The sequence below is a fragment of the Panthera uncia genome (assembly GCF_023721935.1).
Source record: "Panthera uncia isolate 11264 chromosome B3 unlocalized genomic scaffold, Puncia_PCG_1.0 HiC_scaffold_1, whole genome shotgun sequence".
Lineage (NCBI taxonomy): Eukaryota > Metazoa > Chordata > Mammalia > Carnivora > Felidae > Panthera > Panthera uncia.
The window spans coordinates 94482697-94493304 of record NW_026057582.1 but is presented as its reverse complement, the minus strand read 5'-3'; the positions used below and the strand labels follow the sequence as shown (position 1 = coordinate 94493304).

The 10608-nt window shown below is 36.4% G+C and overlaps 2 pseudogenes; both read left to right on the top strand.

Moving 5' to 3' along the window:
* The first annotated feature begins 1667 nt into the window (after nucleotides 1–1667).
* Nucleotides 1668–1733, top strand: LOC125910672 (uncharacterized; annotated as a pseudogene).
* A 3369-nt stretch (nucleotides 1734–5102) lies between these two features.
* Nucleotides 5103–6311, top strand: LOC125909024 (epithelial cell adhesion molecule-like; annotated as a pseudogene).
* Nucleotides 6312–10608: the final 4297 nt, after the last annotated feature.

Below are 10608 nucleotides of genomic sequence, written 5' to 3'. Positions count from 1 at the left end.
TTTTGTGGGTCTATTTCTTGGCTCTCTATACTCATCGACTGATCTATTTATTTATACTTTCACTAACACTACTAGGCTTATAATAAGTCTTGAAGTTGGATAGTGTCAGTTCTCCAATTTTGTTCTTCTTTAGTATTGCACTGGCTATTCTGGGTCTTCCCTCTCAATATAAACTTTAGAATCAGTTTGCCAATGTCCACAAAAATAACTGGCTAAAATTTTAGTTGGGATTAAATTGAATCTATAGATCAAGTTGAGAAGAACTGACATCTTAACAATATTGTTTTCCTATTAATAAACATGAAACATCTCTCCATTTATTTAGATCTTTGATGTCTTTCATAAAAGTTCTGTAGATTTTTTTAATTTAGATCTTATACATATTTTGCTATTTGTATGCCAATTACTTAATTTTATTCATTTATTTTGGTGCTAATGGAAACAGCATTGTATTTTTTATTTCAAATCCTACCTATTTGTTGCTCATATATGGGAAAACAATTGACTTTTATCTATTAGTCTTGAGTCCTATGACCTTGCTGTAATCACTTAGTTCTAGGATTTTTTTAATCTTTTCATTGATGCATTGTGACTTTTTAAGCAGAAAGTATATCATCTGCAAACCAAAACTGTTTTATTCCTTCTACTCTATATAGTGCTTATTTCCTTTTCTTATTGTACTAGCTATGACTTCCAGCACAATGTTGAACAGGAGTGGTGAGAAGAGACATGCTTGCCTTATTACTAATTTTAGGGGAAAGCATTCAGATTATCACCAATAAGTGTGATGTTAAATGCAGGGTTTTTAGATATTCTTTATCAAGTTGAGAAAACTCCCTCAAGGCTAGTTTTAGAAGTTTTACCATGAATGGGTATAAGATTTTGTCAAATGTTTCTTCTGGATCATCGATATGATAATAACATTTTTCTTCTTTTGCCTGCTGATAGGATGGATTGCATTAATTGATATTTGAACGTTGAACTAGCCTTGAATAATTGGAATACATCCTGCTTAGTTATGATGTACAATTATCCTTATACATTTTTAGATCCAATTTGCTAATTAAATTTTTTTCAATATTTATTTATTTTTGAGAGAGAGAGAGAGAGAGAGAGAGAGAGAAAGGAAGAGAGAGAGAGAGAGAGAAAGAAAGAGAGAGAGAGAGAGAGAGAGAGAGAGAGAGAGAAAGGGAGAGAGAGAGAGAACAGGGGAGGGGAACAGACAGGGAGACAGACTCCGAAGCAGGCCCCAGGCTCTGAGCTGTCAGCACAGAGCTATCGCGGGGCTCAAACTTGGTGAACCGTGAGATCATGACCTCAGCTGCTTAACTGACTGAGCCACCCAGGTGCCCTGAATTTGCTAATATTTTGTTGAGGATTTTTACATCTACGATTATGAGAAATATTTGTCTGCAATTTTCTTTTTGTAATATCATTATGTGGTTTTGATATTAGGATAATGCTGGCCTTATAGAATGAACTAAGAATTATTCCTTCTGCTGCTTATTTCTGAAAGAGAATGTAGAGACTTGGTATCATTTCTTCCTTAAATAGTTGGTAGGATGATTCATCAGTGAAACCAACTGGGCCTGGTGCCTTCCTTTTTGAAGGTTATAAATTCTCGATACAATTACTTCAACATAGGCCTATTTAGATGATCTATTCTGAGCTTTGCGCAGTGGCAGTATCGTAGCCAATGAGGTTTATCCGAGGCGCGATTATTGCTAATAGATTATCTATTCTGTGGTGTGTGCATATTGGTAGTTTGTGTTGAAGAAAATCAGAATATGTCACCCTAAAACATATCTCTTTGACATAAGAATTATTTTGAGCTAAAGGCAATTAAGCAGTAAACAGGAAAAGCTCTCTTTTTCTCCCTAAATGTAGGATATATATTTTCTTTTTTTGAAGATGAACAGAGACTCTGATCAGCTCAGAATGGCAGCAAAGGAGTCAGAAGAAAAACCTTACTCTATTAGTTTCCCCTCATATATTTGCCTTCCTATGGTTTGCCACCCTGGAAGCATAAGACTATTTTTCTTTGTCTTGTCACTCTTCTAAAACCTGTATTGTTTTTTGGATAAGATGCTATATAAGTTGGAGTTCTAAACCACTTCTTTAAATTACTCATCTCTGAGTTTCTTCCTTGTAAATATGAGGTATAGAGGTTCAAAAACGTACTGCTTTTCTCTTGTGTTTTGTTACAGAGCTCCAGTTGAGACCTCAAATGAGTAGAAGAAGTAGTTTTTCCCTCTCCTGTAGTATTTTTCAAGTAATCGATCCATTTCATCTAAGTATTCAAAATTGTAGGCATAGAGTTGTTCATAATATTTATTATCCATTTAATGTCCATGATATCAGTAGTGATACCACCTCTTTCATTCTGATATTAGTAATTTGTATCATTTTTTTTCTTGTTTACTCTGGATGGCTAGAGGTTTATAAATTTTCCAAAGAAAGTTTTCCAAAGAATCAGCTTTTAGTTTATTTAAAAATTTTTATTAAATTAACATTTTCAATTTCAATTTGATATCTGCTTTAATTTTTATTATTTCTTGCCTTCTACTTGGATTAGGCTTATATTATTCTTCTTTCTATACTTTCTTAATGTGGAAGTTTAAATTGATTTTAGATATATCTTATTTTCTAATATATGTGCATTTGGTGCTATAATTTCCCTCTAAGTATTGCTCTTCCTGTAACCCACAAATTTTTATAAGTTGTATTTTTATTTTCATTTAGTCCAAAATATTTTACTATCTCTAAGACATTTCTTTGATATGTTATTTATTTATATATTGTGTAACCTATATTTGTATTTTTTTTAATTGATTTCCAGTTTGATTCCATTTGGTCTGAGAACACATTTTGGATAATTTCCATTATTTAAAATTTTAAAGTGTATATTATGGTCTAGAACATAACCCATTTTGGTGAATGTTCCATGAGCTTGAGAATATGTATATGCTGATATTAGAGTAAATACTCTATAAATATCATTTGGATGCAGTTGATTGTTGGTATTGTATAGTTCAATCCTACCCTTATTGATTTTCTGCCTGTTGGATGTATCAATTACTGAAAAAAGGATGTTGAAGTTGTTCATAGAATTTTTAATGTCTATATTTGCTTGCAATCGTAACACTTTTGCCTTATATATTTTGATGCTCTTTTGTAAGAAGCAAACATTTTAAGTATTATTATGCCATCTTAGAAAAATTGAATGATTTACCATTATGTAATGCCCTCTTATTCCTGGTAATTTTCTTTGTTCTTAAGTCTGGATTGTCTGAAATTAACCTAACTATTCCATCTTTCTTTTGATTAGTGTTGTCATTATAGGTCCTTTCACATTCTTTATTTTTAACCTATCTGTACCTCTTTCATTGAAGTGAGTTTCTTATAGACAACATATAGTTGGGCCTTGTGCTTTTATCTACCACAAAAGTCTCTGTCATTTAATTGATGTATTTAGAACATTCACATTTAAAATGACTATTGATACAATTGAATTAATATATGTCATGTTTTGGGGCACCTGGGTGGCTCAGTCGGTTAAACCTCTGACTTCGGCTCAGGTCATGATCTCACAGTTCATAAGTTCAAGCCCCACGTCAGGCTCTGTGCTGACAGCTCAGAGCCTGGAGTCCGCTTCAGAGTCTGTGTCCCCCTCTCTCTCTGCCCCTCCCTTGCTAGTACTCTGTCTCTTTCTCTCAAAAATAAAGACATGCAAAAAACTAAAAAATATATATGCCATATTTTTAACTGTTTTCTATACATCCCAATTGTGCTTTGCTCCTTTTTTAAAATCTCTTTTTCTCATTTCTCTATTTTTAATTGAATATTTCACATGATTCCATTTTCTCTCCTCTGTTAGCAAATAAATTACACTTCTTTTTTCGCTTTTAGTGGTTACCCTACAGTGTATAATATACATATACTTACAGCTCATCTGAGTTTACTTTTCAAATAATATGCCACTTCACAGGTTGTGAAGGTACCATATAAAAGTATTCCCAAGTCCTCCCTTCCATCCCTTGTAACATTGCTGTCATTCATTTTATGAACCCATATGCCATGATCATCTAACGTTGCTACAATTATTATTTTGAACAATTGTTAACACAATTAAGAATAAGACATTTTTTTCAATTACTGTTTTTTCATTTCCAATGCACTGTTTCTTCATGTAGATCTGAGTTTCTGACCTGTATCATTTTCTTTTCCTCTGAAGGACTTCTTTAACAGTTCTTACAGGGCAGGTATACTATTGACAAATTCCCTTAGCTTTTAGTTTTCTGAGAAAGTTCTTGTTTCTCTTTCGCTTTTGAAGGTAAATTTATTGAACACAGCATTTCAAGTTGGTGTTTTTTATTCATTCAACATGGTAAATATTTTATTCTAATCTCTTTCTGCGTGTATGGATTCTGGCTCATGCCACTGTGATTTTTATTACTGTTTATTTAATGGTATTTGCTTTCTTCTGACTTCTTTCAAAATTTTCTCATCTTTGATTTTAGGCCTTGTGAATATGATCTGTCGTGTGTGTGTGTGTGTGTGTGTGTGTGTGTGTGCGCGTGTGCGTGTCTTGCTTAGTGTTTTCTAAGTTTCCTGGATCTGTAGTTGTTTTTTGTTATTAATTTCAAAAACCTCAACCATTCCTTCAAGTATTTGTTCTGCTCTTTTGTCTCCTCTCCTTTTAGTATTCCAATTATGTATATGTTACTGATTTATCTTCAATTTTTACTTCAAATTTTACTGATTTATCTTCAAGCTCACTGATTCTTTCCTTGGCTATGTCCAGTCAGGTGAAGCCATAAAGGGTATTCTTCATTTCTGTCACAGTGTTTTTGGTTTTTAATATTCCTTTTTGATTTTTACTTAGTTTCTCTTTACTTACATTACTCATCTTTTTTTTTTTCATGCTGTCCTTCTCCCACTGGACCACTTCACATATTAATCACTGAATCATAGTTGTTTTAAATTCCTTATCTGATATTTCTAAAATTTGTGCTACATTGGAGCCTGGCTCTGATGCTTGCTTTGTTTCTTTAGACTGTTCTTTTTCTTGCCTTTTAGAATGCCTTGCACACACGCACAGTATGGCACATCCCTAGGTCCTCGCATTCGGAATCCTACTCACAGTGGCCACCATGACAGCGGCCACAGCTCAGAAAGAATGTGTCTGTGAAAACTACAAACTGCCCAGACTGGTCTTTGAACACACATGGTCAGTGTGAGTGTGCTTCAACTGATACACAAAATTCCATTATTCGCTCAAAACTGGCAACGAAATGTTTGGTGATGAAGGCAGAAATGACTGGCTCAAAGTCTGGGAGAAGAGCAAGGCCTGAAGGGCTTTCCAGAATAACAATGGGCTCTATGATCCTGACAGTGATGAGAAGGAGCTCTTTAAAGCTAAGCAGTACAATGGCACCACCATGTGCTGGAATGTGAACACTGTTGAGGTCAGAAGAACTGAGAAGTTCTACTCCGAACGAGTGAGGACCTACTGGATCATCACTGAACTAAAACACAAACAAGAGAAACACCTCAAGATGTTCAAAGTTTGAAGACTATGTATGCTTAAGGAAGCAATCCCAACTCACTATCTACTGGATCCAAAATACATCAAAAATATTCTGTGTGAGAATGATCTTATCACTATTGATCTGATGCAAAATTCATGCCAGAAAACTCAGAATGAGTTTTCTCATTCTCATCTCATAGCTGACATGGCTTATTATTTTGAAAAAAAAAATGTTGGGGCGCCTGGGTGGCGCAGTCGGTTAAGCGTCCGACTTCAGCCAGGTCACGATCTCGCGGTCCGTGAGTTCGAGCCCCGCGTCAGGCTCTGGGCTGATGGCTCGGAGCCTGGAGCCTGTTTCCGATTCTGTGTCTCCCTCTCTCTCTGCCCCTCCCCCGTTCATGCTCTGTCTCTCTCTGTCCAAAAAAAAAAAAAAAAAAAAACAAAACAAAACAAAAAAATGTTACAAATTAATCTTTGTTCCATTCCAATAGAATGGGCCTGAGGGTAAATGGGCAACAATTGGATCTGGATCCTGGTCAAACTGAAATTTACTATATGGATGAAAAACCACCTGAATTTTCAATGCAAGGACTACAAGCTGGTATTATTGCTGTCACTGTGATTGTGATATTAGCAGTTATTGCTGGACTCGTGCTGGTTATTTTCAGAAAGAACAGAATGGCAAAGTATGAGAAGGCTGAGATAAAGGAGACGGGTGAGATGCACAGGGAACTCAATTCATAATGACTACAATTTGAAGAGTAACTACGAGAAGGTAAATTAGCAAGCAGATTACACGTGTATGAGCACAGGACAAAGAGATCTTTGAGGACTACTGTTTTGTTAGGTGACATCTTCTATTTGTAACGGTATTTATAACAGTAAAACCTGTACCCAAAATACAAGGAGTTTCAAATCGACGTTACCAATCTTAAAAGTTGACCACAAGTGTCATATATATGCAGATCTGATAGAAAACCCAGAATGGACAGCATAGTTGAAATTATTTATGTCTAACATTGAGGTGTGTTGCCTTAAATTGCTTAAATTGCCTTAAATATGCTTCCACAATACAGTTTGAATGACTCCTCTCATCCGTTTGTGATTGAAAGCTGCCTTTCTATTTACTTTGAGTCTTATAAACTTTTTTTTAATTGTGAAATTAAAACATTTTAAAGCTGAAAAAAAAAGAATGCCTTGCAATTTCTTGTTGAAAGCAGGACATGATACACTGAGTAATGGGAATTGAAATAAACAGGGCTGTTGTGTGAGGTTTTACGTTGATCTAGCAAGTTGGACTGTGCTGAAGGTTTGCTGTAGTTGTAGCTGACAAAGCTTTGATTTTTTCTCGTGTCTTCTAAGTTCCCTTCTTTTTTGGGGGAGAGGTGGTTCTTTAAGCACAATTTCTTAAATCGAGTCTGTGTCTTGCAGCTTTCTCAGTTGTAATCCACTGTTATTATACTGACATCCTGTTGATGTGATGATAAGGTATGGGAAGGGGGAGTGTTCGATAATCTTATATGTCAGGCTTTTACTCCTTTAAGGGTCTTTTAACAGTATATGTCCCTGGGCTGTGACCTTCATAAATGTTCCTTAGCTTCTTTTTTTTCTCCTTTTAGGTGAGGCAGAAAAGCCAGAGGGGCTAAAGTTGGCTTATTATTTCCTTGCCCGTGGGTCGAGTATTTTATTTTGTTTCAATTAAGGAGGACAGCCCTTTGTCATGAAGTCTACTCTGGGAGTATTTCAAATGGTTGCTTTTCCCAGGAGCATAATTCAAAATTATTAATTTTTCCTTATCCTACCCAAAAGGTTGTGTTTCCCCCCCCCCCAGACCTATACCTAGAAACTGTGGTAGAATTCTGGAAGTAAAACTTCTAAAAGTATGGGGATCCTCTAAGCCTGGGACTATGGCACTTTCTCACTCTTGACCTTGTCCACAGGAGCCTTCGGGAATTCATCAAACTTATCATTTAAATGCTTTTAACTTTTTATGGCTTTAGTGCTTTCTGCTCCATGTCAGCTGATCTTGGCTAAGTTTCTCTGTATTCACCTGTCTCTCCAGATTTGGGGGTGGCAGTTGCCCCATAACCTCAGTTCTCTAATGGGTCTTTTTTTCAACATTATTTTCTTATTTTAAGAATGAGAGTGATGATTTCCTAGATCTTTCCTTGTCAGAACTGAAACCCAAAGTCTGTTACATATCTTTTAATCTTTAAATTTTCTCTCACAGTTTTTCTTCCCTCATAATTTTATTTGTGGAAGATTTGTTGTAGATTTCCACCTTTTAAACTTTGCTGATTGTTTCCCTCTGCGGACTTTTCATACATTCTCCTGGCTCTTATATTTTCTGGAAAGCTAAAGGCTTGATCAGACTCAGCCCAGATTTATGGCATGACTATTCTACAGGAGTGTTGTGTAGTTCCATTAGGAAGCACACAATATCTAGTTGTTTCTCTTTTTGTTACATCAAGAACGGGCAGTGGGTTTGCAGTTACCAGCCTGCTCTACCATTACAAAGCTGCCTATAAGAAATTCACCTAATAGTTTTAATAGCCACTGATGATCATGGCCTAAATCCATTATTTCATTAGGAGTTCGATGGTGATATTCTAATTCTACCATTGCTTCCCTATTTATTCACTAGAATTCTTTTAGAAGGTCTACCCTAATTAACTATTTGGCACCCTTAAATACTATTGATATAAGAAATGTGATATAAATGCTTGATTGTTTCACTTCATTTACCAGTTTTCAGAATAAAGTGTTGGTTCCATAGCATATTCAAAGGTGACTAATGAGAATTTTTGTGTGCAAGTATCATTAATAACGAATGGATTTTAATATATTTTATGTGTCTCAATCCATTATCATTATTATTCTTTTTGTTGCCAATATTATCCCATTTTTGGCAAGTGCAAACCCCTGCAAATTGCCTCTGGTGTCCATTAGACATGAACCCAGTTGTCTCTAATAACTCCCCTATCCTTCAATATGCCAAGATATTCTAGACACATTTAGTGCATTTCCTGGCCTAGAATTGGTATCAGCCATTTCTCCAAAGATCTCCTCACTCTCCAAGCTCTAAACTCTTAATACAAACCACAGTTGGAAATATCAGTGATGATGCACTGAAATTTGCTAATATTTGATATTGTTCTGCTGGTTGTCTGCCCTTAACTATACACAGGATATTTATCAGGATAATAAATATCATTACTGCAGATATTTCTATAAAACAAAGTTAATGGCTCAGTCAATAATTTACTTGCTTTAAGTAATATTCCATCTAACACAATTCCAGTGCACCAAAATAATATTTATCTATCTCTGAAAACTAACTTGGTATTTTCCCTTTCTGCCTGCCATTTATTTGGATACCATTGTTTGTATTTCTGTAATATCAGCTCCCAAGCCTTATTTCAGCCTTCATCCCCCATAACTGCACCCTTCCTCCCCCAATCTATTTAGATCTTATTTCCATTTCAATTCCACCTAAATACCCACATCCATACCATTTATATATTTTTTTTAATTTTTTTAATGTTTATTCAATTTTCAGAAAGAGAGACAGAGCATGAGTAGGGGAGGGGCAGAGAGAGAGGGAGACACAGAATCCAAAGCAGGCTGCAGGCTCTAAGCAGTCAGCACAGAGCCCGATGTGGGGCTCAAACTCACGAACCGTGAGATCATGACCTGAGCTGAAGTCAGCCGCTTAACCAACTGAGCCACCCAGGCGCCCACATCCATGCCATTTATAAAGGTCAATGAATGCATGGAATTTTCAAACTCAGATGACTTCTATTTAGTAATTTTTTATCCCACTCATATTCTGTTACTGTCCCATGAAGGAAGATGCATGGCACACTCTAAGTGCATACACAGGAATATTCTGTCCCTCCCCCCATGACCCAACAACTCTATTTAACCTCTTGAGCAGTGCTTTTCAAAATTTATTCTGCATAGGAATCCCCTGTGGTCTTGCTAAGATGCAATTCTGATTCAGTAGGTCTGAGGCAGGGGCCAAGATTCTGCATTTCTAACAAGCTCTAAGTGTGCAGATGCCACTGGTCCTAGACCATGCTTTGAGAAGCAAAGCTCTACTGTGTTGGGGTCACATGCTCCTATATGGATAAATTCCAAACACACACCTTCCTCCTTAATGTCACGCTCTGTTCATCTCTACTCTTACAATTGGTGATCTTCCCCCTTACTATGTTTAAAACAAAAGACGGACAACATCAGGTGTGAACGTGGACAACTGACACACTGCTGCCTTTTTGACAATGAGAATCTATTGCATCATGTGGTCATTTTAAAACGTGCTGCAAATTATTTGGCATTTCCTCTCTTTAAAAAGGTAAGTATAATTCCCCTCTACTTGAACATAGATCAGCTTAGATACTTGCTTCTAAAGAACTTCAGAGGAAGTGATGCCGAGTGACTTCCAAGGCCAGGTCATAAAGGGAAGAGTGATTCTGCTGGCTTCATTTTGGACCATGTGCCATGTGCCAAGTACCCTGAAGCTGCCATGCTAGAAAGATCACACAGAGATGGAGACACCTGGGGAGCTTTAGCTATTCCAGCCCAGTTGTTGAGTCTTCCTATCCCAGGCACCAGATGTGTGAATGAGCAAGTCTTTAGATGATTCAAACCTCAGCCACTGACTACAAATGCATGAGAGACTAAGAGCCAGAAAATCCCTGCTGAACTACAAGCACCTCACAGAGCCATGAGAGACAATCATAAATGATTGGTAATGTTATAAGTCACTGGTGTGAGGTGGCTTGTAATGCAGCAAGAGATAACTGGACACATATCACCTTTGCCCTTTTCCTTGACTGTCAACAGCTTCAGAGACAAATTTGACCCTCTGTCCTTCAAACTATGTTAGACGTCATGATATCATATTTGCTTCCTCCTCCTAAGTCCTCAGGGTTTTTTTTTCCCTTCTGTTTATTAACTTCATTATTCCTGTGTCATTTTTTATAAGCTGCCTCAAAATCAAATTCTTTTAGAAAACAGAGGAGGTATAAATAATGATTTTCTGTTTCTCACCCATTTGCCTCTATGTTCTCGTG